Below are 26,620 nucleotides of genomic sequence, written 5' to 3'. Positions count from 1 at the left end.
GTAAGCATAGAGGTATTTGGTGAGGGATTTGTTGCATGAGGAGAGACAAGAATGATTTATTTCACTTCGGTAACACCTAGAAACTACATGTTTGTTTCCTAGATCGTGAATCCAAATTTCAATCCAGAAATAGATGATATGACAAAGGTTAAAAACAGAGTGCAGGGAAAGACCGACCTTTTATTTTCATTCGCAGTCATGATCATCATAAACATTACTGCAAACAGGCCCCAAAGCACAATCAGCTTAGTATTTGTCATTTCAGAACAGTCAGCTTCTTTTCTATTGAAATGAATCACATAAATACAAACAGGTTCTCCTTCCCCTGTTCAGGTCTTTCACATGTCCACTAATAGTTTGTGCAGTGTTCCCCATTCCCCCCTTTTTTAAAAAGACAATTAAAACCAGAAGCACAGTGTAGTTCTGGAAAGAAAGTAAAATTAAAAGTGCAAAGTCAAGATAATCAACTATTTTCCAAGAAACTATACATTCTGAAAGAAAGGTGTACTCTCTCCAGACAACTGTTGCTGCTGTTCAGGTTTAACTAGCAGAAATCCACAAAAAATTAGAAAAGTGAGAAATGTTGAACTTGTAGCAAATATGAAGTATGATCTAACTGGGGAGAAAATGATACGCAGAATAAAGTGTTTGTGAAAGAAGAGTTGAACTCTAAAAAACAAAGAGAAAAGGAGAAACAAATGTGTAAAAACAGCATGCCAAAATCTGCTCAAATTTTTCATTTGCATGGAAAACAAAGGTGGTCACTTTGGATCATCGGGGTCCTTTGTGATACTCCAGGAACACTGCTGAAGTGCTGGCATGCTGCAGTAATTCAAATTAAACTACAGGGATCCAGTTTCCTCCTCCATGTGATCAAAATTGCTGCTTTACTGGTAGATCTTTATTTATTTATTATTATTTTTTCCCAGAAAAGGTGTGGAGTATCAGCCACAGGAAACACAGTTAAATAGAAAAAGCATGAATTGTACTTATGGAAGGGAAGGCAGTTTTTGCTGGTCCTATTTATCAGTTTGTATCACTGCAGGATTCCACTGATGAACCACTGATGATCCAACCTCCTTTTGACTGAATAACCTCCCATATACATTTATGCTCCCCCACAACCATTTGAGCATTTAAGTACACTACAGGGTGCTTTTTAACTGGGCAAATGTTTCATAATTCTGTTTTATGACTTAATCACACCTAATATATAAGCTTTGTTACTGTTTGTACCATTGCAGTATTTAAGCTATAAAAGACAAATTCTCTTCAAGGCTTTATTGGAGTATATCTAGAATAAGTCCACAGAAATTTGTGTCATATTTTGGATAGAATGGGCCCAGACAAAGTAGGTTGATTTATATTGCTATTACTGGAAGCAGTATTTGGCTCAGCCTCTCTGGACAGCACTAACTTTAAGCATGAGAGCAGTGAGTATGTCATTACCAATGGCTACAGCCTCAGTAGACAAATTAAAATCTGGAAAGTTAAATGACTAGGAAAAAAACAGTACACAGATAAAAATGTTTCATTTCCCTGCTTTATTTCATTCTTACATCTTTCAGCAGGGAAAAATAAGCCTACAAAGATTCAGGATGAATAATATCTTCATGGACACCATTGATAATAAGTAGATCCCAAAGATGCGGTAGCATATAGGAGGCCAAATTCCATGTAATAAGCCATTCCATATGCTGCGCGTGTAATACAATCAATAGGCTATTACCTTAGTCTTATCCACAAACAGAAGTAACGAAATTAACAGATCGAAATCTCCAAGCCGAGTCTGAAGCAAGCAAAATTTGGACTTTGAGTCACACAGTATGAGTTATGGCCCAGGACACTGTTTCTGTGTAAAGTTTAGACCTGTCTTGAAATCATCAGTACAATGAAATTCAAAGATTTGGGTTTTAGTGAAATATATTCTTGAGGGCTGTGAATACTATACTGCTGAGATGTGGTTTATGATAGATAAATTATTATTATTGGATTTATTGTTTAATGGTAAGAAGCAAGAATAACATACTTATTTGCAAATATATTGATCTTGTAATTGATGTAGCAAGCATGAAGAACAGCAGTAATGGTACCTCACCAACATTTATTACATTTCATGTAACACTGTCTCCGAGAATGGCTTGTTACCTGAATGAGATTTGGACAGAACTGATCCAAATTCCCTCCTTCTCAGTCTCCTGCCAATTAAATGGCAGGCTCCAGTTGCTGCATATTTTTTCAAAAGCTAACACCCTAAGCACCAGCTGCCAAAATACTGCTCATTTTTCCTTTATTTGGGACATGCCTGCATGGACAATTTAAGGGGGAAAAAAGAAAAAAGAAAAAAAAGAAAAAAAAGAAAAAAGTCCAAAAAATTTACATTATGGTCTGAGGCAGCTGGAATTATTATTGTGGTGATCATCAAATGAAGTATGGTCATTTCACTCGGTTACCATTTATTCTTCCAGGACACTCTTTCATGCCACATGTCAAATAAATACCATCAGAGACAGGATTCAATTTTGCTTTCCCTGGAAGGTATGGCTCATCCTCATACACCATCAAATGGTCCATGCACAAATATCAATACCTCTCACTCCTTTCATTTGTAAAGCACTATTCACTCTGGAAACAGACAGGTATCATCTATTGACAGAAAATGTGCAGTAATCATAACAGGGGAAAGGTCAAAGTAGTCACTTGGTGCTCCCAACATCGCAGAAAACATAAAGAATAACCTACAAGACAGGACTGATGATGTTTGGCTGGCCTTTTAACAAATATGAAGGAAATCAGGGTGATTTTTGGTCAAAGTAGAAATAACTGACCATCTGTGGTTTGTGCAACCAGCATTGCTGTGATTGATTTGTGTCCAACTAATTCAGCTAATACTCAGCTAGTATATAAATGAAATACATATTCTCCCTTACCAGAATTGACTGAATATCATGAGTAACACAGGTGTTACACGTATTTATAAAAATTAATGACTAACCAGTATCTCCAAACTTTATATAGTTTACCTATGAATGTATTAATTTTTACCTTGTTTGCTAGGGAAATTGAAAAAAAAAATGCAAATGCTGTAAAATATTTAGAAAATTTAAGGGAAACTTAATATACGGTTATGAGCATTTGTTCCAGAAACCTAGTTCCAGTAATTATATACATCCAAACTGCAAACAGAAACACATGCTGTGACCTTCTGGTACAGGTCCAGTGAACACTGCTTAAATTTCAAATGTTTGACTGATCTCTGTACAAACAAACTCCAGGACAAGAATTATCTCTCTATTTTTTTTTCCCCCAAGAAATTATAAATAGAAGAAAGTCATGCTCTCTTTGCTGAGAAATGCCAGGTAGATAAAAAGAACTGAAAGACAAAAATAAACACATTTGCTAATAAATAATTTGTCAGATAAACATCTTCTACTGACTGCTGACAGATCTCTTCAAGTTTTTTTGTTAGTTTATTTGTTTTTGTGTTTTGGGGGTGTGTGTGTGTGGGGGGGGAGATGGTTGGGAGAAGAGTGATGGAGTGGAGGATGGTGGTGGTGGTGTGAGAGTCCTAGCTGTCTACAGATGACAATACTCAAAAATCAGATTTTTGTTCATACAGATAAACTTATGTTGATATCCTTTGGTTGTTGTAGCTGAGCAATTCAATGCATTAAATTTAGACTGAGTGTGGATTTCTGTTAGATATATATGATAGAAGATGCTGGATTTGTTTAAGGCAGGTATACGGGAATAAGGAGTATGGACCAAAATACTAGTGAATCTGAGGAAGATAATGGGAGTTTTATCTGGTATATTTAGTAGTGTTTCAGATCATTTGTTTCCATCTGGCCTCAGTCCTAATCATTTGTTCTTTTTTTATTCTAGCAAAACAAGTAAATACGATAGCTACCACACTGCAGGCTAGTGATGGTTTTCACTGGTGGCACGGCTGACTGTCTGGGACACAGCCGTATCCCCTGCTGCACACTGCTGACTGCCTGCATGGAATACGAGGAGGTTGAAGCATACACGCTTGTGGCAACAGATTAAGGAAGAACAATCTTGTGATTTTGTGAGAGCGTAGGGGTCAAATTGCTCAGTTACACCTGAGTCAGCAGTGTCGTAGGAGATGCTAAATAAAATGCAGGAAAGAGCGTTTGCTTCCAACAGTCTCTTGGTCTTGAACAAATGCAATACTCTTGGCTAGGCTGACTCAACAAATTAATCCATATTTCCTCATGTGAGATTGCATCTGAAATGGCTCCACTGTGCCTTCCTCCTTGCTTGGGAAAGTTGCCCCTCAGCTAACTGTTCTAGAGGACCGGTGTTAAGGTACTTAGAAGGGGCAAGGTCATGACCCTATGTATTTATTTCAACAATCAGCTTCAAAGCAGCTTTACCAACACTTCAGACAACATTAGAGAATCTGTGCTATTGCATGCTATTGACTTTAGTCACTTTTCTTTGAATTTTCCATTTATAGCATTCAGTTAATGGAACCTATCCACTCTTTCAGAGTTTTTTTTTTTTTTTTTTTTTTTTAAAAACAGAATTAACTGTTGAAAGATATCACACCTTTTACATGCAGATACACATGGAGAGATGGAAAGTATCACTGTCAATCCTTCCACCCCTTTAACAAAGGCCAGAAACTTGAGATGAGACGTGGGTGCCCTACAGTTGTCTATCATTTCACTTAGTCTCTCCTTTTAGCAGCTGTGATGCTGTAACCATGAAGATCTAAGGTCTGTAAACAGGCACGCAGTGTCTGGTCTAAGCTGGTCTAAGACAAAATACCACATCTTCCTAAAAATGTTATGCAGCTTACAGAATTTAACTATCTTATAAAACAAGTCTGAAGATATATTTCAAGTATCTTCACAAAAAAAGATACTGATGATAATTCAAGCTATTCTGATTTTAAAAAGTAGCAGTCTTTAAATTGGTCAGTGTGCACATTTTCGACACTCAGAAAATTATTAGTGGGTTAATATCAAATTCCTGTTAGTACAATATATAAGGATTTATATTGTACAGAGGATTCCTAACAGATTGTAGACATCCTCAAAACATGCTTCAGGAGGTAAAAACCTGTTTTTGATGGTGGTTTTTGCCAGTACACAGCAGATGCTCAGTTGGACTAAATCTGTGCAACTACAGAGTGGCGACCAGACTGTAACTCAGCCAAAGTTCAGGATCTGCCTTAATAACTAATAAGAACTGTAAAATGTTGCCAAACTTGCTTTCTCTCCTTGTTTATTTTATTTATTTGTGCATTTCATTTTTAATTAAATTTTAATTAAATTTAATTTATTGAATTTAATTTATTAATTTATCATTTAATCTATTTATTGTTTAAGAAAAGAAGCAACAAAAGGATCAATCTGTATCAGCTGACCCAATTAGAATACATAACAAAAATGTGTAAGCTAGTTTCACTACAAACAGAAACCAACAAAGGAAAAAATTATAATAAATTATAATGATTTAAAGCTTGGAATACTTTTTTACCTTTAAGAAGTGGGCGCATGCAAGATGCTGTGCAGAACAAACTATATTTTCACACAAAAAAGGTGATGTTATTTTTATTTTCCAAATACCATCATTTTTTCTTCTTATAAAATCCTCTTATGAGAAAAATACTTTCAGTGTAAACATCACCGGTCTCGACATAATGTATTAAAAAAAACAAAAGTGATGCTGTTTTTCTGCTTTATACGCTCAAGAAGTAGCCCTGAATAGAAGCACAATTCAGTTCAGCATGCTTTGCCACATTCTGCCTATTATGGCTGAGTACCTCAGAAAATAAACCCTACTTCCCATGCAGTGAGCAGAAGGTTTCCCATTACTTTTCACACAGAATTTCCGGTTATCATTAATTGGCAAATTGATAGGAATCCATGCAACTCTAACTTCTACCAAGTAAAATAAACAAATTGGCCACTATCTCACTGTTGTATTTCTCAACATATGAAAGGATGAAGATGGGTTACTAAGCACTCACAGAAATGTCAGAATCTTCCAAAAGTTTAGTGCATTTAGACATTGCTCATCTGCATATTCAGATTGGGATATGCCCTGTTTGCTGCTTCTTCTTTACCTGTTTGCAATGTTTCAGTCATTCAGCCAGTTAGACAAAATAACCAACTGCATAGCAAACAAAGTGAACAGTTCACAAATGCCCCACAGTCTGACATTTGCTCATGTAAATTACTGGACAAATACTTATGAACAACAAACGTATTGTCAGAAACCTGAGTCAGATTATAGATATGTCTTGACCAGTAAATATCCCAAAAACTCAGTCCCCGGTTTGTTAGTTCTGATATTGCTTCTCCTTTCTACTGCAAAGATGAGTCACTTTTGACTGAGCTGCTGACAGCAATGGTTTTAATGTTTAATTTTTCTAGCTGGAAAGAAAACCTTTTTTAGCTGTGAACATGCTCAGCCAACCAGATGGACATAATACCTCCACAAATATGTGAAAGTTACCTTTGAAAAGGACTGCAGTGAGCTTTAAAACAAATTCTGAATGTTGCATCATGTTATTTCTGAGATAAAATAAAATGCATCTATTCAGTCTTTAAAAAATGTGATTAAAGCAAGGAACATAGGATTAAGCAATTTTTTCTGATGTCATAACAAGGAAAAATGCTCTAACTGCTATCCAAATGGCACAATCATAAGCAATCCATGTTACTTCTGGGTCTATAAGCTGTTTCCTATTAGTGCCGTTCACATTTTTCTGATGCACTAGACAAGAGATATCAGGTAGGACATCCTGCATTAAAAATAAATAAACAATACACTTTTAGTTACTGATAAGTCTAAAATTCTAATCATAGCATTTGCACTGACTCATGACCTAATAGCATATCCATTGTCATGAGGTACACCATGCAAAACAGACTCAGGCATTTTGGAAGTGTGTTTGTTTTCATGTTTTCCTGTTTCACTGACTATAGCTATTATATCTGGAATTACTCCATTTTTTCATCCTGGTGTACCCACATGTTGCACCTCAGGACAGCCCTCTACACTATGACCAATCAAAGACAAAAGAAACTGAAAGGAGAGGAGAAAACCTGTTGCTTTTCTCTATGTAAAATACTTCTGTTATTTTTCTGAAATTAAACTATATGATCAAAATGGGCTTGTGAACAGCATGTTCTCAATTTCCAAAAGTATTTGAATAATACAACAATGCTACAAATATAGAATAATACAAAAAAATACTTTCCAAGCTCTTTATGTATAGAAAATTGAGATCTTTAAAAGGTTTGATTACAAATTAGAATAGCACAGTCTTTATGACAACTTGGTTAATAGTAAGAAAATGTAAGGACAAAAAACAAACAAAAAAAACCTTCATGACCATATTGTGGTCATGGCCTTACACAGGCACATATATTTATGTACAGAAAGGCTCCAAAGTACCATCATGGGAACAATTAGAGACCTGGAAACCATGACTTTCAATGAAAGACAGAAACCTGTATACATTTAACTTATTCCTCCCTATAAAAAAAACAGGTGTGGTCAGTTTAAAAATACTAACAGGTAATATTTGGGAAAACATAGAAGCTGATCAACTGTTTATTAACCAAAATATATTTATTTATAGCTGAAACGTGAAGCTGAGACTACAATAAACGAGGCAAGTTGCGTATTAACTAGATTGTGGAAAACAGGCTCACAGAACACACTAAACATTGTGGTGGTCATTATATTACGACAGGAATGCCTATAAGCAAGACTGGCCACTTGTTTCTGTTATGTTGTAACTTGAACAGTATTTAAATCAAGGATATACTGTCCGTATCAGGCTACTTGGTGAACACTCCGGTCCTCCTTGGCTTTTCATCTTGGGAATCTGTATAATACCAGGACTCCCATCTTTCTTTGCACAGGGCTGGGCAACCAGCCATCAGAAAAGCCTAGCCCTAGGCAGCGTGCCTAGCGCATCGGCTGCAAGTTTTCCTTGCTCATGCTGGGCTGCTGCTTTTTTTCTGCTTTCAGTTTGTAACTCCCACAAATCTGTCTTGGAGTACACTTGTGTGAAGACTGCTGCTTCTACCCAAGTGCTTTTGATCAGCAACAAAAAGCGCTATGCTGTTTGCATTGTTACTATGTGTGAAGTTTTGTGCTTCAGTCCATTAATGGGGAGTATGTCTCACATTTCTTTTTTTTTTATTATTATTTTTTATTTTATTTTATGATAGCAACTCATTTCATTTTGAACTTTTCACGCTGCTTAATGGGCCTCTTCATGTCAGTCTAGAAAACTCACAGAAAGGAATAAATCTTGCTTTGATTTGCCGTTTTGAGAAAATGGGTTTGCTCCTCATAAACGAACGGGGTGTCTCAAAGCTCAAGGATCTTAAAAACCCAGGAAGGCCACAGATGCTTGATAGCGGCAGCCTTCCCTCCAGGTAGCAGAGCTCTACATGAAGCCATGCATACACGCGGTCTCTCATTACTGCCTGACTCATCCCTCCGCAGAGAAAGACGGGATTTTACTGTTTGGTAACAGAGTTAAAGATGTGAATATAAATATCTGTTTATCATTTAAAGTGTGCAGAAGAGAGACAGATTGCAATTACTGTGGTGTAAATCTGAAGTAACATTACAGAAATTCAGATCAGGATATGTGCTCAAACTCATAACAAAACTACTTGTCAGAGAAATTATTTCATTGATAATGAGGCCCAAGAAATGGAGAGAAATTGTAATGGTAGCCTTTAATTTATTTATTTAATTGGACAGAACCAACTTGAACTTGTTTCAGCTTTTTGAAATAGAGCATAATAATTGCATTCACAGGAGCTGGCTGAAACCAGGCAGCCAATTCACAGGTGGAAGGAACATCTGACAAAATCCCTTTTAGCAGGGAAGCTGCCAGTGCATGCACCTGGCTTTTTGTTGGAGTCATTTCCATCTGACAAAAGCATTGTTGTGAAATGATGGGGAAAAATAAACAAGGAATAAGGCATACTGGAATTTAAAATGAAAGAGAACCTTGCCTGGGTTTAGGAAAGGCTGAGGGAAGCACTGGAGGGCCTAGCACTTTCCCACCAGCAAAACAGAGGAAAATGAAGATTTGTAGGAAGCTAATTTGTATTTCTCTCTCTTTTTTTTTTTTTTTTTTTTTTTTTTCCAGCAGTCCTGAGAACCATATTGTTGGACAAGAGCCCCATTCTTTAGGGATTTTAACTATGCAAACAGAATTCTGGGTCTTGTTCCAAGGAGATAATATAGAGTGGTTTGTAAACATTCACAAATGATGTCAAGCTCTTGCTAATGATATTTAAGACCTGACAACTTTCACTGTACAGGCTGAGCTCACAGGTGAGGCATGTGACTTCTGGGTGTGGTGTACCAGGAATTGCTGGCCTTCCCAACTGCCATAATTAAGAGTCCAGAATGCAACCTAAGTGCTCAGGAACAAAATGTTAGTTTGTGATGAGGACTGACTAGGTCTAGAATAAAGAAAAAAATATATAAATCTTTTGTACTATAAAGCTATATCATATGCTATAATCACTTCGTTAACCAGTCTCCATTAATTAATTTTTCTACTTAAAAATTACAATAGAAATAACAAAAAATATAATCCAAACTGAGTGTGAAAGAGAACTGGGTCCTCCGGCCTCGATCCAAATTGAATCTCCTAAAAATCTCACAAAATCTTTACAGTCTTAGAATGCCCAGCACAGCTGGCTCGCTGCTACTCATAAGGTTTCTGCATAGGGGCCATGCCAGGCAGATTCCTGGTTTCTGTCCTTTTGGGTCATTTTTCATGCTCCATGTATTTCTTACTGCTGAAATAGGCTGTTGACAGCCAGAAGCAGTCACTGTGCCTAATTCCTTAGTCCTTTTGCCAGATTCATCACTGGCAAGATGTGAATCCAGCTCTGAGCTTATAAACTAAAGCAAAACACTGTAACTTACACCAATTTGCTGACATTACTGTCAGACCTCTCCAAGTTCTGCATTGTACATTTTATAGTTCATGCCATTCTGCCTCCTCTTTTTTTGTACTGTAATTCTCTGCATGTGGAACGGAAGGAAGTTGTCACTAATAAAAAGACTTTAAAGATGAGCTTTTTTACCATTCTTCTTTCTGTCCCTCTCCTCAAAAGAGAGAGTGAGACCTCCAACTTCTTGGATTTGAAGAGGAAGACAATATTTGGCATTTCTTTTATAGGAATGGAAGAGAAGAAGGGGAGGTCTAAGTTGCTAACAGGTATTGCATCCAGCAAACATTTGTTCTTTCCTTTTACCTCCCCTTATCAACACTTAGTAATACTTGTCTGCTAACTTGAAAATCCCCTCCTTTTTGGATAAAGTAGACTATATCTAGGTATCTAAGCTCATAATTTGAGCAGCACTGGGAAGTAGAGAGCAAAAATTATCCTAAAGTTCATTGAAATGAGGAATAAAGAAGATATTTCTAGGGACAGCAGCTATAGGGCCCTGGAGGAGGTAGTATTAGTTGAAATTCATGTGTTGTCTCTATTTTTAACTAATATATACACTAATTTAATATCAGGGTAAAGCAAGTGCTTGGACAAGTATATAGTAGCTATATTTGGACAGAAAGAGGCATTTGTGGTTTTCTTACACTCAACTGTGACCCGAGTGATTTACACAAATGCTATACTCAAATGTTCCTGAAAAGGTTGGCCCTAATGCAGCTTCCTTTATTTCCTTTATACAGCACCAGTTAAATAATGTACGAGATAAATACATGTGATAAGAAAATACATGAAAAAGAATTTTCCTGGTTTCACTAAATAAAATAAAACTCAGGCATTTTACAGCATGAAACACTTCCTCATGGAAGTATAATGGCTTGGCAGATGTGAAAGCGGATGTTTTAAAAACTTGTATTTCTCTTTTTCTCTTCATGTTCCTTTGACCTATGGTTACGTTCTATGCATACAAAAGCTGAATGATGAAATGGGTGAAATTACTGAATGAGTTTGGAAAATGACATAAATACATTTCATTAAATTCTGGCTAACATGCCATGTCTGAAGCTTTAGATGGTTATAAGAAGCCTGTGTCCTGAACCAAGCAAGGATATCATTCAAGTGCTGGACATCCCCTTTCCCTTGTCATTGCTTTGCTGTGGAAATCAATAGTTTAATTTATTTTGTATTAAAGCCAGTATTTTGTATTAAGAGCCGTCAGATTATAATCATGTCCTCTCTCTGCAAGATCTTTAAAAAAGCAAATAGGAAAATAAAAAATGTTTTAATGCAAAGACAACTTTAGTTTTGTAAATGGTCATCTTTTCCAGCTGCTTCTTCTTCCCTCAAAGTCATAATCCTCTGTCTGCCACATCACAATTAGCAGTGGAGAAGCGTGGGATTCAAATTCACAGGATTATGACTTTCAGACACTAACAGACAGCAAGAGTGAATGAAGTACGTGACATAAATCCTGTCTTTGTGAACATATATTTAGCAACAAAGACAAAGTTTCAAACATATACAAAAGAAGTAAAATACATTTTCTTTATTCTCTAAGACACCAAGTGAAGAGAGGGGGCCAGGTCCCAATCAAAAGTTAGCCACTTTCTTTAGATATTTTGAAAAAGAACAGACAATACTTTTCAAGTTTTCATGAAGTTCTATAACTTCTGACAAGACACAACGAACTTCAAGAGTCATTGCAACACAGAGAACCAACCAGGCACATCCTCATGCGTCAAGAAATTACCAAGTTTATTACCAGAACAGATCTGTGAGAGCAGAAGAAGTTCTCCAGCCAAACCACATAATTATTCTCTACTTCAGTGATATTTAGTGATAAATATTGGTGCCAAGGTAGAGTTTTTGCCAGCTGGATCAGTGAGATGGACCTACATCCTGAGTAATGGCAGACCTAACCCATCTGCAGTTTTGATGATTTTTGTTAGGAAACACACTTCAACAACCAAACTCATGTGAAGCTGAAAAAAAATCATGCAGTGTTAAGTGTATTTCAGACAAAATTATAAATTCCATTGATGCTAAAGATTCTGGGCAAAACCTGATGAGTAGAAAAAGAATATTTTCCTATTAGTCGTAAAAATATTTGTCATAGCAGATCAAGAGTTTGGAACAAGTAAAGAACAAGTAAACATTCTGGTCCTTCTAAAGTACTATTCTTGTTCATGAAAACAGTCTTCAAGATTTTCTGTAAATGCTGGCTTCTCATTATCATTCCTTTTCCTGTGCTGAAGGAGCTGACAATTTCTCAGCTTAAAAACTGCAATTTGTGATTCTGTTGCTATCCCTCCATCTCTGTGTCAGGGTGAAGGAGAACAGAAGAGGATCTGAACTGTTTGGTGGAGTGAGCTGCAGGGCACACAACACATATGGAAGAGGATCTACCGCTCCTTTACCCATCTCCTTTCCTTCCACTGTAACTTTATGTATCCTGCTCCTAAGCTTGCAACTGAAAAGATGAAACCTCCATGTAGTATACAAGTGTAAAGTGTATAGCAGCAGATCATTAGACTGTTTCTGTTCCACACAACCAGGTAAGTCATTACAAGGCTTAACGGTAATTTCTCTTACACATGATACGGAGTATTTAACAATAGCTATACTTGTAATCAAGTGCAGAATTAATCCATGTTAGCCTTTTCTCTTTTTTTTCAAGGAGCTATTGCAACTTAGAGTGATAAATCAAGAACTTCAGCTAAATTTCCCAGCATCTCCGATATGATCTGCATTTACTCTGGCAATACTGTTCAATTAACATTGCAGACATCATAAACTCTTCCACATTAGATAGAGACTGATCTGGAGCTTACAGGAAAATTTGCCCTCCATTTCTTTCTATAGGAAACTTGTAAACATAAAATTAGTACTATTTAGTAATAATTACTGGGGTTGCTTTCAAACTATAAAGAAGAATAGCTCAGATAAACCATCTGAAGAAAACTAATCTACAGCTAATCGCACCCTAATCTACAATGAAATTCTGTTTTTAATGACTACTAATATTTTACTCTGAAAATTTCTAAAATCCAAGTACTAAAATCCAAGTGGATTTCCCTTGGAAATGTTTTACAGTGACGTTACTCTTACTGTTACTCAAATGATTTGGAACTGCAGGAGCTAAATCAGTACTTCATATGGTGCAGACTGGGTAGCTGATTAAAAATGTATAATTTCTCTGAATAATTTCACAGTTACACTGAACTCTAGATCAGCAAAATGCTGCTGATCTGTCATTAACAGAATAAAAATAAATTTTGCACTTTTCAAAAACAGCTTATTTCTTTAAACAAATAAACCAGCTTTGAACATATTGGTATATTAAACAAAAATTCTCATGCTTTACTAATGAGCTTATTGGGAGAGCTTAATTACAATATATCCAGAAATGGACACTAACAATAAAGAAATAGAGAGAGATCAGTAATCCTTCATTTAATCGGCATTAGGAATAAGCTTCATCCAATCACCCATTTTATTCCTTCACAACACCAAGAGATAAGCTAGTGCGGTTTTGTGTTCTCTGCAACTTAGACACGTGGCTTCAATTAGCTATCTATTTAAAAGTTTTGGACTAAAACAGACACCCAAACAGCAGAATTACTTGTTTATAGGTAAAAGTTGGTTTTCTATCCAAAATGAGAAATTGCATTTCAAAATTATTTTAAAGTCATATTTGAATCTCTAAATGACCACTACACTCCAAATACCCTTTGGTCCACTATATCAAGCTGATATTTACATACAATGTGGGAATAATTGTCAAGCTCTCCAACCATCCATAGTGTATCTGAAAGAACACTGAATTGTTTTCTTAATATTCACTGAATATTCACAGAATCACAGAATTTCTAGGTTGGAAGAGACCTCAAGATCATCGAGTCCAACCTCTAACCTAACACTAACAGTCCCCACTAAACCATATCCCTAAGCTCTACATCTAAATGTCTTTTGAAGACTTCCAGGGATGGTGACTCCACCACCTCCCTGGGCAGCCTGTTCCAATGCCTCACAACCCTTTCAGTAAAGAAGCTCTTCCTAACATCTAACCTAAAACTCCCCTGGCGCAACTTTAGCCCATTCCCCCTCGTCCTGTCACCAGGCACGTGGGAGAACAGGCCAACCCCCACCTCTCTACAGCCTCCTTTAAGGTATCTGTAGAGAGCGATAAGGTCGCCCCTGAGCCTCCTCTTCTCCAGGCTGAATAAGCCCAGCTCCTTCAGCCGCTCCTCGTAGGACTTGTTCTCCAGGCCCCTCACCAGCTTCGTCGCCCTTCTTTGGACCCGCTCAACCGCTCAAGCATTCAGTGAATATTCATATTATAATATGAATACTTGAGAAAATATACCTGTTTGTCACAACAATCAAAACAGCACCCTAAAAGGTCAACCCATATTAACAAGGTCTTTCTAAGGGTCTCAGTGTGGTACAGAAACACTAATCCTTTTAAAACTGGGATAAACAGAAAAATAAAGATGCTGCAAGTAATGAACCATGACTAACCATACTACAAAAATGAATTCTGAAAACAAATTCAAAGTCCTACAGTAACTGTCCACCTTTAAAGTAGACATTCCAAGTGAATGAATGGTTGCAATTCACTTTTTCCCAGGATGAAATTCAAAAAGCAGCCAAAAGAAATTGAGAAAAATATCAACAAAGCAACTGTACAAGTAACCTGCTGGAAATCGTAATCAATTAAGCCAAACCAGAACTTGCTAATTGCAGTTTGAAGCATGGTATGATCTCCAGAACTGCTGGGTTAGCAATCTTCAAACTATTCCAGTTGCTTGGTTGCTCATTATACCTGTAAGCATATTATATGAGCTGTTGACGAAAAGTAGAAAGCCGTGAAAATTCATCTCTACATCTAGCATATCTGAGACAGACATCAAGACTATGAAGCTAACGCTACAATTATAGTGAACACTTCTGATAATTGTATATAATTTTTCACAACTGAAACATGATTAGTAAATCATCAACACCTGGTGCTGTATTACCTATCAACAACAAGGCTAGGCAAAATGACTGGTTTGCCTGATTACATTCCTGCCTTTTCTATTACTCTATGTTCTTGCTTCTTGTCAGTGGAAAGCACTATTTCCTTCATTTCTCAGTGGCTCTTTTCATCCAGAAACGTCTACTTGGGCCTTACAGGGAAAGCATCTGTTTTCATTTCCATATCATATGTTCATGGAAGAAGGTAGCCCAAAGGATGAAGAATCAAGAGTTAAAGTCTTAACTTTGTCCCATAAGGACTGAATGGCTTTATTTTCCTGCAAATTATCTGGAAAAAATTATATTGATGAGTAATGATCCTTGAAAGCAAAAGTGTTTGTTAGTACTGGCGCAACTTGAAAAACAAACTCTTAGAAAATAAATTTATTTTATAAGCTACACCTATAATTTTCACAAGTCTGATAAGGAGGTAATGGTACGGAAGGTTCATATTTAATACTTTTTAGCTTTTAATTTAACCCTTTCCGTTTAATCGCTAAGGTATGAAAGCAACAGTCCTGATCTGGTGAGCAATAAGGAGGGTGAGAGAAGGTTTGCTTACCCTATTTCATCTTTAACTATTGAGTCAAAGAGATCAGGTGCCACTGTAGGAAGTTTCTTCTAGTCTAAGTTGAAGCTGCAGCAGCACATAAAAATTGAAGAACATCCTAGCCTCTCATTATAATTATGAACATGGCCCCCAGATTATACTTGTTACAAAGCTGATTTATCTAATTCACCTTGTGGCAATTAGTAACATAAGCAAATGGAGTCTTTGTTTGGATAAATTGTCTGGATGCTGTATTTAGCAACAACTGAAGCTGAATCTTCTTTGATAAACTAAAATAGCACAATGTATACATTAGTGTTTTAGTGAGGATCAGGGTGCAGTTTTGAAACAAACCTGTTTGTGCCTGGTCACAGAGCTTTGGCTTGCCTTACAGAACAGTCTCAGAGCATATGAACTGTATTTCTTTTGGGTGAAACAAAACTGAAAGATGTGCATACAGTACTCGATGCCCTCCAGTAATTAATCCATGCTCAGTCTCTAGGACCCGAGTAAAACTAGTCCAAAGCAGCTCACCTCCTCACCCATCAAGCATATTACAGATATCCAATCCTCCTTAATAACACTCCACAGATTTTCTCCTTTTATGCCATAGTACTTGCTAATATAGCCATAGACAATGGTGACATAAGTATCCTCCTGCTCATTGCAAATTTTATTCCTCTGAATTTACTCTAGGAACATTTGGAATATCAGTATGGGCATGAAATCTGTTATCAGAAAATGACCTTAATTAGAATCTAAGGGATAAGATAACTCTGCATTATAAGCCTTTCAGCCTACAGCGCTATCAGAAATATTTTACTGTGCAGCTCACATTCAAGGTTAGCTATATTCGTATCACCTTACATATCAAAACACATATACCTAAACAACTACATATCAAAAATATGTAACACCTACACATCAAAATATATATACCTAAACCTTCGTGGAGATGCATTAAAACATTTTCACTGAGGACTCAAAATTTGCTATATATTTGTATGTAAAATGTTATGGCTTATGGTAAAGGCAGTAAAAGGTGCTCCTTTTATCTGATATATATATATATATTCCGGTTCTAAACTGCAGATGATATCAAATGGTTAGAGATGAGCCGTTTTTTGTCATCTTTTTTCTTTTAAATCCAATGTTCCCATTTATGTTCCTTTCACAGAGGAAACTGATAAAACACCTTTTGTTTGACTGACATTCTCTAAATTTAATAAAAAGCTGCAGCCTGCTTTAGCAGTCTAATCAACACAAAACAGAAAGGCAGAAATCAAAGTGCTGGTAGTATATTAAATATAGATGTCCTCTAAATTTGCCTTTGATAATCAATGCACAGTCAGATAATTTTAATGCATATGGAAAATTATTTGTCTAGAGACTTTTATAATTGCAGATGTTGTGCATAGGAAAAGGCTCACGGCATATTGTTGCTGAATGTGCCATCAAGGCCAGTAGGTGGAGGTCCCATCCTGAACAGGAGAGAGCACCCGGGCAGAGGTCTTGTGGTCTTGTCTCTCACAGACCATTCCTCCAGATCCTACCTGCTTTTGACACCTAGCTTTCTTTTCAAGCTTGAGATCACTGGATCAAATGAACAGCTTGCTTAAAGAAAATACTTGATTATCAGCTGGATCAAAGCATTTAAAAACAAAATTCAAATCTCAACCAGGCAATAGTCTACTCAAATTCTTAGGCAAGAGACATATTTGTATATATTTCCCCCTTTTTAAGTGCTTGATAGTAAAAACACAGCTTAACAGGTATACCAGCACACAGCAAAAATCTCCTCAGTCCTCACGTTTTATATAACCTCAGTTGAACTCTTCAAATTAAGAACTGTCCTGACCAAGAGACTAAGCCTATTCCAATTCCTGGTAAGAGCCAAAACAGTTAGTGACTGGCGCTAGATTCAGAAAATGCAAAAAGAAGCATGGTAATCTTTTCTTCCCTCGGCACCAGGTTTACTGAACACACCAGAAATCTATTTTGATGAAAGGGTTTTATTTTAATGATCCAGACTACAGTACAGTGGAATTGATTTAATACAGATGAATATTAAGCAGCAGCCTGACTCCTCAGTTATTAATCACCATGTTTCCTAAATGATCATTTTTCTGAGTAGCTAAAGTGATGTGTAATATCAGAAATGGCTAATAAACCTATGATTGCTGCACTAACTCTCCATCTTTTTTTTCTGTTCCCTGGAAATGTGCACCTGTGTGTGCTAAGACCCTGTGGCAGAAATAAGGGATGAAAAACATCCTAGCAAATAAACATTTTGGTTTTTCCCTGGGCCATTAATAAACCATTTTTCATAATGCAGCCCTGGCTGCTGAGACTAGCTCTAAGGGTATTTTCAAAACTAGCTCTGGAGCCAGGACTACACTGACTTTAGAAGTGGGGTTTGAGAAACGTGTCATGCCAGCTTAGGCAGTTTTTGACAATATTTGGCACACCTGCATAGAGTTTCAAAGGCTTCATGTTACGTATTCTGAATGAAACTGAAATGAGCTAGCAGGTCTCAAGTACTTCCATGAGATCTGTGATGTTATTGTGGGAACATAACATCTACTGTACTTTGGATATTGCTTGTAGCAGCAATGTGGAGGCCATTGCCTACTTAGAAACCACTGATATTGGTTTCTTGAGCATGTTAGGTCTCATAATGAACCAATAAAGCCCTTTTCATATTTGAACCTTGCAACATAATTCTTCAAGGGAAAAAAAAGTGTCCTTTTAGTGATGACAAATGTGAATCTCTTTTCCTAACTAGATGATTTCCAGTGACTGTGGGGTAAACAGCAACATTTGTAAAGCTAGGGAGAAGTTCCCTTGAACAAATGCGGCTAAACGAGCCAAAGAAAACACTCCTAGAAGAGCTAGAAGTGTTTCAGAGACAACTATGAAAATCGATCTGTGTCCTACACCCACATCATCAGGAGAGTACTTCAGAAAAGGTAACGGACTGTATATGACACTATTCAAAGAAATTATCCTTGCCAAAAATACCATTCTAATACTTCCAGTAGATTTGAGATCAACCCAACAGAGTAACATTAAAAAGACTATTTATTAAACAGATCTCAAGTATATCACCAAAAGCAACAGAGTTAGTCATATCTGTTGGATACAGTTGTTTTGGGTAGATATAACCTCTAAATATGAAGAATTACATGCATTTAGTAGGACAGATTCCTGATAAAAATTCTGCATGTGGGACAGAGCCTACAGTGAAACTTGTGCTACTATAGTATTACCACTGCTTATGAAGACAAAGTATTTTGTTCAGCAATTGCATGTGTACCATCATTATTTTACTTAGGATCATCAGCCATCATGAGCTGCTATTCTATGAACTCAGTGGCATTAAGGACTAGGAATCGGTATTCCAGTATTGATTTCTGTGTTGTGCTATTATACAGTTCATTTATTAAGGGTAGAACATGTGGGTACTGAACTGGTACAGCTCTGCAGCTGTTCACAGATAATATGAATGCAGATCCCCATACAGTAACTTTTTCTTAGTAAGCAGCAAATATGTCTCTGTCCAGTAGCAGCCTACTCTTACAGCTGTACATTCAAGAGGCCCATAACGTCTATACCTGAGAATTGCATTCAGAGTAGAAAAATACTAGCTTGCCTTGAACCCAAGCATACTAAAATACTGTAACCAATGTATTTTGTTAGTGCAGGCCCCCTGTATAAGTGTTTTACATAAACATGTGAGCAGTGTGACCTCCAAAGAAGGCAAAGACTTGTACAGCTGCACTCAGATAGCATAAGAAAACATGTAAACAGCAACAAATAATTTGTGAGATCAAGATCACAGATACTTTGTAAAATCAAGAATAAAGAACAAAACGAACACAAGGCACTGCAAATGATGCATCAGCATCTTGCTGAACACACAAGAAGGACAAGCGGCAAAACCATAAACAAGATATGATCCACTGGGAACAGATGAGATCCTCCTCCTGGCTGGGCAAGCAATATAAAAAACACTACACTAAAGTGAAAAGAGATAGGGGAAAAAGAAAAGTCACTCTTCAGTTCTGGCTGTCCTCATGGAAGTGCTCTGAAGCTTGCTCACCTTGACCTCAGGGACTTCAGCTGTCAGTCCTTACTACCTAGCATCATCTCTGTGGTAGCGTGTAGCTACAGCTAATTTAAGATTCAAGTGTTAAGAACTGTGTTTGACTGTGTAAGAACTAACCATTAGCACGAAGTGAGTTAATGAATGCCAGCCTAGCTCAGTTCTGTTTTCCAGCCTAGCTCAGTTCTATTTTAAAGTTTAAAATTGGCTTGATCTATCAGTCTAAATTTTCCCATTAAAGTAATGTCTAATTCAATTGTTGATACGTATACTTTTATTTACATATAGACATTTATTCACTTGGGCATCTGTATTTTTGTTCAATGTAATTTCACCTGTTCAAATGGAGATAGAGTATTATTTCTTTAGTAATTCATAAATGAGCAAGAGGCAGAGGAATTATTTTCCCACAAAACATGAAAATAATTAGCAGAAGTTAAGAGGCTGTAGTTTTCACAGACAGTAAATTCTCTACCTTTGCAATAGCAGGGATAGCAGTTTTTTTAATCTAAAATCACTATCATCCAACAGCAGCATGCACATCTCTCAAGTATCACTGAAAACACACTCTCAGTAGCAGACATATGATGAGGGTCTCCAGCAGTACAAGAGTTTCTGGTAGAGCTATTACTGGTACAGGCTAGCCCAGGCCACTCCTTGGGAAATATAAAGCTGTTACCCCCCCACCCCAGTCATACCCAATTCTTGTTTCAACACTAGTATTTTGACAATTAATACTATCACATTCTGTACAACACCTACTGATTCCATTCATTTTTGTTGCTATTTTTTTTTTAAATGTAACTGCCACACAGTTCTTTCTTCAAGTATCTTTATGATTTTGTTTCTAGAATTGCTGCTAATGATACACAGTAACAGCAGTTGTTTCTGCTCTCCATTTAGAGGAAGTGAATTATTTTAGCAAATGGAAATACTTTTGTTTAATCTAAATTATATCTTAGTTCCTCGCAATCAGATCTTATACATGATGGTCAGACCATTAGCTACAAAACTGAATTTACTTTCTAAAAGTTGTATATTCTTACTGCCAAGCTTGAATGATGCAGCTGGGATCTCAAATTTTTCAGTGTAACTGAAGACCTTTTATTTTTTTTCCTCTAAGTATATTTAGACATGAGACATGATTCTTTTTTCCTTTTTTTTTTTTTTTTAAAAAAAAAAAGCTCGCAATGCTGGGATAATATTTGTCTTTTACAATTGACCTGGGCCTACTATAAAGTTCTGATGGAAACTTTATTTTGTTTGCTTAAACTTTCAATATTGCTAAGAAATAAAAATATGCCAGGATTAGGAAACAATATGGAGATTCCTTCCATAAAGCAAAACAATGAAAGCTGCACTAGATTTTTGACTGAAGTGTTGCTGTAGGCAAACTCAGTTGTAGTGTAACTAGTGACTCATGAACTGGGGACTTCCTTCTAAATTTCATGTCCTGGACAGATACAAGTGATATTTTGTTAAAACTGATACCTGTCAAGTAAGTGGTTTTGACTTTAAAACTATCATGAGCTGTGGATTTCAGAAATCAGTCTCTCTACCTAAAATTCCTGAATTGCAACTGCATAATCAAGTAATTATTCTTCATTTGAACACCACCAACAAATAACATTATTTTTGCAGATTTACTAAAGATACGCCTAATGACTGCACCTCTGTAGTGACATTTAAAACTATATCACTTTTTCATGCACTGCTGAAAATAACTGCTCTGGAAAAGATTCCATATCCATCTGGTTAGATGCTTGCAGTTTTGTATCCATAACATAATTGCTCTCAGAGTGTTCCATATGTTTTTAATCCTATGTATACATCAAAGGAACAGATTGAACTCAGAATCTATGTATATACATAGACAGCAATTTAGGATTAAGCTTCAATTCAAGTTGGAGTTGGACCTGCCTTAAAATACAGAGTAAGAAATGTGACTTAGTTATGCTAATGAAGTCTTCAATTATACTATCAGAATGGTATATACTGAAGAGTGTTGAGAGAAAACAGGAATCTCACATTTGCTGGACACTATATCCCACAGGATGGGATAGAAACATGGGAACCTTTCATTTGGTATGACATAACCCAACTATGTATAGAATTGTGCAAGAGCTTGAAGTTGCTTATAGCTAATAGGGTGGACAATTGCCATAGTCATCAGCAACAAGAACAAAAACACATCAGTTATGCTTGTGCAATGTAGAAATACATATGTGAAAAACTGATTACTTCAGTATCCAGTCTCTATGTCCGTATTGTATCTGTGAAGCATTATTTTACTATTATTAAAGTAAAATATGTTTCTAGTATTTGCATTTAGCCTTGTGTTCAGGAAGGCAGCCTATTGCTTCTTCACATCTGATACCTCCTGCCCATGAGGCTTGGCTGTATGTCAGGTCTAACAGAAGAACTCAGGAGAAGTTGGCATGTAGAGAGATTGAATAGTTACCTATTTTCTGACAAGGCAAACCTACACAAATGAAACAGGAAGTATTTAAATCAACTGGTACACATAACATTGATCATTTCTTTTACGTACACAGAGATAAAAGACAGTAGGAGGTGCCCTACCACTGAACAGGTGACTGACAGCACAAAACAGCAGATGCCAACTGAAGCACTTAGTATAACAGCATGAAAGCAAAGACTGTAAACAGTTGTTGCTTTTGTGCAGTAACATGAATCTGTGTAAATGAATTGGAAGTGAAAATAGAACTATCAGAAATTGTTGGGTACCAAATAACAGTAAATAGAATTGGACACTTTAGACTGCCTAATAAATCACAGCAATTCCTCCAGCAGGCATGTTTAAGTTCAAGTTCTACATTTTATGACTGACAAGAAAAAATTTTGAAGGTATTCAAATTGAAAGAGACCGTTCATTATGTCTTTTTGGTCTCAGTTGCTCTTTGTTCATGTTGAGATCTAAAGATTAAGAACACCGACAAAAAGAAAGTCTATTCCAAGTACTGACTAAAGTACAAATTAAGCATCCATATAATGAAAATCTGTAACTAATAAATTCAGGATTGTCTTCTGTTATCAAATCAGTTTTGACTCTGGAAGCACTTGTGTGTAGTTTGTTCAATTTTGGTTTCCTGAGGGAACTTTATTGTGGTCAAAACTATATTTTAACTATATTTTTGGTTTAAATAACATCATAAATCACATAAAACAACAAAACCAGCAAACAATAGAAAATGTTTGTGAAGAAACACTTGTTAGCATCATATAATACTCTCAAACTAAAATACTGGCAGAATATATAAAAGTGCGTGTGTATATACATGTTTCTCAGTCTAAGCCAGTCATTTGATAAAAAGAATAAAAAGCTTTTTTTTCCTAAGTAATTCTTCAGAGTTCCCTTTGTAAGATTCTTTCAGATTTATCACTAGGAAATTGGAGGCTGGAGGGTTGAAAAGGGTGTTCAGAGGTCATTAGTCACCCTCACGGTCCAAAGCTCCAAGGCAAAAAAAACTAAGATAACAAAAGCATTTCTAGAAGATACCAGCCTAATCTATAGCTAAAAGTCTCCAAATATGAGATATCCCTAACCCTTATAGGCAGTAAACTCTGGTGCTCCTCTGCTTTTATAATTAAAAAGATCTTGCTTAACACAACATGGCTGCAGTTTAAAGATACCCCTTCTCATCCTAATCTCAGTGAGAGTCTTTTCTTTCCCTAAACTCAACAAATCTATTTTTTATTAGGTCAAAAGTGGAAGGTGGCCTGAAAATGGACTTATACTTTGTGCCCAAAAGGGACATAGTACTTCTGATAAAGCAAGATATTTCACATGACTTATAACTATTTTATAAGTGCAGAACTGCTACATGCAACTGTGTACTATGCTTGCCATTCATTGATCCTCTTCAAGCATAGTGCTTTTCTATATTAATATTTATTTTTTCAACCATGTCTCCAGTATAACTAAGGCTACTTTTTAACCTAATCCTGTACTGCTGAGTTTTTCCAATTTTGCTTGCTTAGTATCATTTGTAAGTTACTCCTGTTCTTCATTCTTGAAGTTCCTGGGGTTTTATTTTATACTAGGCTGCTGATTTTAGCTACTGCATGTGCAAAATTCACAGATCCCAAGCCACAGACTCCATTTCCTTCCTTTTTCCCTATTATCTTATAAGAGATACAATGCTTTTCATACAGAAGAGGCAAAAAAAGTCACTCAGGGGGCACAAACACATGGGCAGCCTTGTAGAAATCCACCATGCATATCCTCCTGGTCTGACAGTGATCCGTTGATAGTTGAGGGTAACAATAGTCAGGAAAACTCACACCAGCGTTACCTAGCTGATAACTGCTTAGGTTGCTCACCTAAGTTCATTATGAGGCCATATTAAAGCCTTGCTGAAGTCAAGATTACTGCTACGCTTACCTACAGGAATCGCAAGCTTGTCAGGAAAAAGCTGATTTTGATGCAGTATATTTCAGTCAAATATCTGAGGATAATTATTTCTTTGTTTTCCTGAGGGCATTTAAAAATGTATTAGTTCAGCTTCATTTTTCAGAATGAAACAAAGTGAATTAACCTGTAATTCCTCAGATATTTTTTTAAGACAAGTATATTTCTTTTCATCCCAGTCATTTGAAATAGTTTTCACATAGTATTTTATATTTCAGAAATAAAACTAACAATCCTAGGAGTAGAGGTCAGAATAAAAAGGAATGCTGAAGGTTAAATTTCATTAGGTGATCTGAGAGCATCTGACTTAGTATTGTCTAACTGGCTATTCATGATGCATGTACGAAAAGAAACTTCCTACTTGACTTCTTAAAAACAATTAGCTTATTTCCTCCTAAATTAGTTTTAAGGTTGGTGAAACATTGTCATAAGAGGAAAATGAGAAGTCAAGATCATACTGTCAGAAGGAAAATACATCTGAAGGAAAGAATATTACTATTATAGGTTAATCAGGCTAAAGCTTGTTTACTTCTTTGATCAAGCTAGGACAATATGCTTCAAAAAACTTTAGTAATAAGCTAGTCTATGTCTAATATAATTTAGCACATCTGAAAACTGTCAGTCTATTTCCTTTCATAGACATAATGAAAAAACTATCCCTGAAATCTAAGCACAAGCTAATGAAGACCAACAAACCCTACCTGTAACATTGCTTTGACTATAAACAATGAAAAACTATAAACAATTAAAAGTATTTTCTTCTAAATCAGCTTATTTAAACCTGTTAAACTAATTAGGCTCAACTGCCTCTAATTTCCACCAATATAGTGCCACTTTAATTATAAAGCAAATCAGAAACACCAAAGCTGTATACAAAATAGTAAGAGTACACAGTAACAGTAACTGCTCAGCCACAGTAGCACTTTTGGACTTTAATAGCACCAACCACCTTAACTTAAAGATGTCCACTAACAACACAGACGTTTCTCTCTGTTTGCAAAATACCCCATACTGTTCTTGAACTTCAATCATTATGTTGTACAGGAGATGAATGACTGTATAGCTTAGAAAAAAGTGATTGTATTAATACCAACTTAAAACCCATATCATGCATATGATAGATTGTTTTTACACTGTATTTGAACTTTTGAATAGTTCATTTTACTATGCTCTTAGCACCAAAGTGAATTAACACAACACTTCTTACAAAAATGCATAAGCAAACATTTTAAAATGGAATTTATTTTAGTAACAGCATTCTCCCCTAAGGAAGTGAGCGATTGCTTCTCTAAGGATGTTTATTAAAAGATAAAATAACTTTGATAAGAACCAAATTCTACTCTTGTTTCTAGCTGCATTATCCTAACTAATGAGTACTATTTACTAACAATTTGAAACAACAAAACAAGATGCAGATTCCCTTATTTCTCCACTTGGACATGCAAATAAGACAAGATGAAGTTACACATTTGTTTAGTAAGTGGTTATCAACATAAATATTCTTAGTGATATGTTCCACATCTTAATTACCTAATGTGCAATGACATTCTCAGGTCCCAAATTCACACATCTAAGAAGAAATATGGCACCCCTTCATGGCTTTGGTTTTTTTCATTTTTCTTTCCAGTTTTAGCTTTTTGTCTAAATGTATTATATTGCAAACAACTAGGAAACAAAGAAGATCTGTCTACCCCATGTTTGCCACTCTGAGGATGGCAACTGCTAATGACAGTAGTTTTTTCTAGCTTCTGAAACTAAGAGGGATGTACTGCTCAGAAATATATTAAATTCCTGTGTTATTGCTGATGATAGAACATGAAATGAACCTAAAGAAAAAAATATCACTGATTGAGGATACTGATTATAATAAATGTATTAAAATTTTAGAATCTTTTAGAACCTCTGCCATCCTTCAAGTTTCAAAGAAGCATCAATTCAACAATCAGTTGCAGGTTTTTATCTTTCAAAAAAATAAGTTAACAAATGCCAAGTTGTTTTTTTTTTGGTCAGAAACAGCTTTTCATAAAAATGTAGAGGATTTAACAAATTAGAGAAAGGACCAACAGGTAACTACTTACTGTACAGAAGTGAAGAATGAGAGCAAGTAAGCTCTTGGATCGTACTAAGTCCATGACATTCTCATGGTGCTCTCCATTGCCTTAAAAAATATATATATTTTGTCATATTAGGATTAAATAAAATATAAAATACATATATATAACTCTAAAGCATATCCCCATTGAAAGCCATGTTGCATTTTACCTTGGAGCTCTTCAATCTTCCTTTAAAAAAAAAGTTCTTCAATGCTATGTAGACTTCTTAGTTCCTAGAAGCAAAAGAATTTAAGTTTAGACGTTTTTGCATTGTCATGGGATACATAAGAAATTAAGACTTTCTTCTCTAAGAATTTTAAATTGAAAAGATAGTCATAAAGAGGGTTAGGAGATTGTTATAGAGAAGTTCTGTGAAGTGATTTACTGATAGATTCAAAGAATATGCAATTCTGTTTGAGAAAGCAAGGTATTCAAGGAAGTAAT

At 36.0% G+C, this 26,620-nt stretch overlaps 1 long non-coding RNA gene across 1 annotated transcript in view; it reads right to left on the bottom strand.

The window, feature by feature from the left end:
- LOC118167523 overlaps positions 1–26,409 on the bottom strand; it is a 67,649-nt gene extending 41,240 nt beyond the window's left edge. Inside the window, exons 1-2 of the long non-coding RNA XR_004751179.1 lie at positions 26,346–26,409; positions 26,162–26,241 (exon numbers count right to left, since the gene is read on the bottom strand). This is a non-coding gene — a long non-coding RNA (uncharacterized LOC118167523). The remainder of the gene's footprint in view (positions 1–26,161; positions 26,242–26,345) is intronic.
- Between the last annotated feature and the right edge of the window lie 211 nt (positions 26,410–26,620).

This window comes from Oxyura jamaicensis, chromosome 5 (genome assembly GCF_011077185.1).
Source record: "Oxyura jamaicensis isolate SHBP4307 breed ruddy duck chromosome 5, BPBGC_Ojam_1.0, whole genome shotgun sequence".
Classification (NCBI taxonomy): domain Eukaryota; kingdom Metazoa; phylum Chordata; class Aves; order Anseriformes; family Anatidae; genus Oxyura; species Oxyura jamaicensis.
Note: the sequence above shows the minus strand (reverse complement) of the source record. Positions and strands in the feature narration are given on the sequence as shown.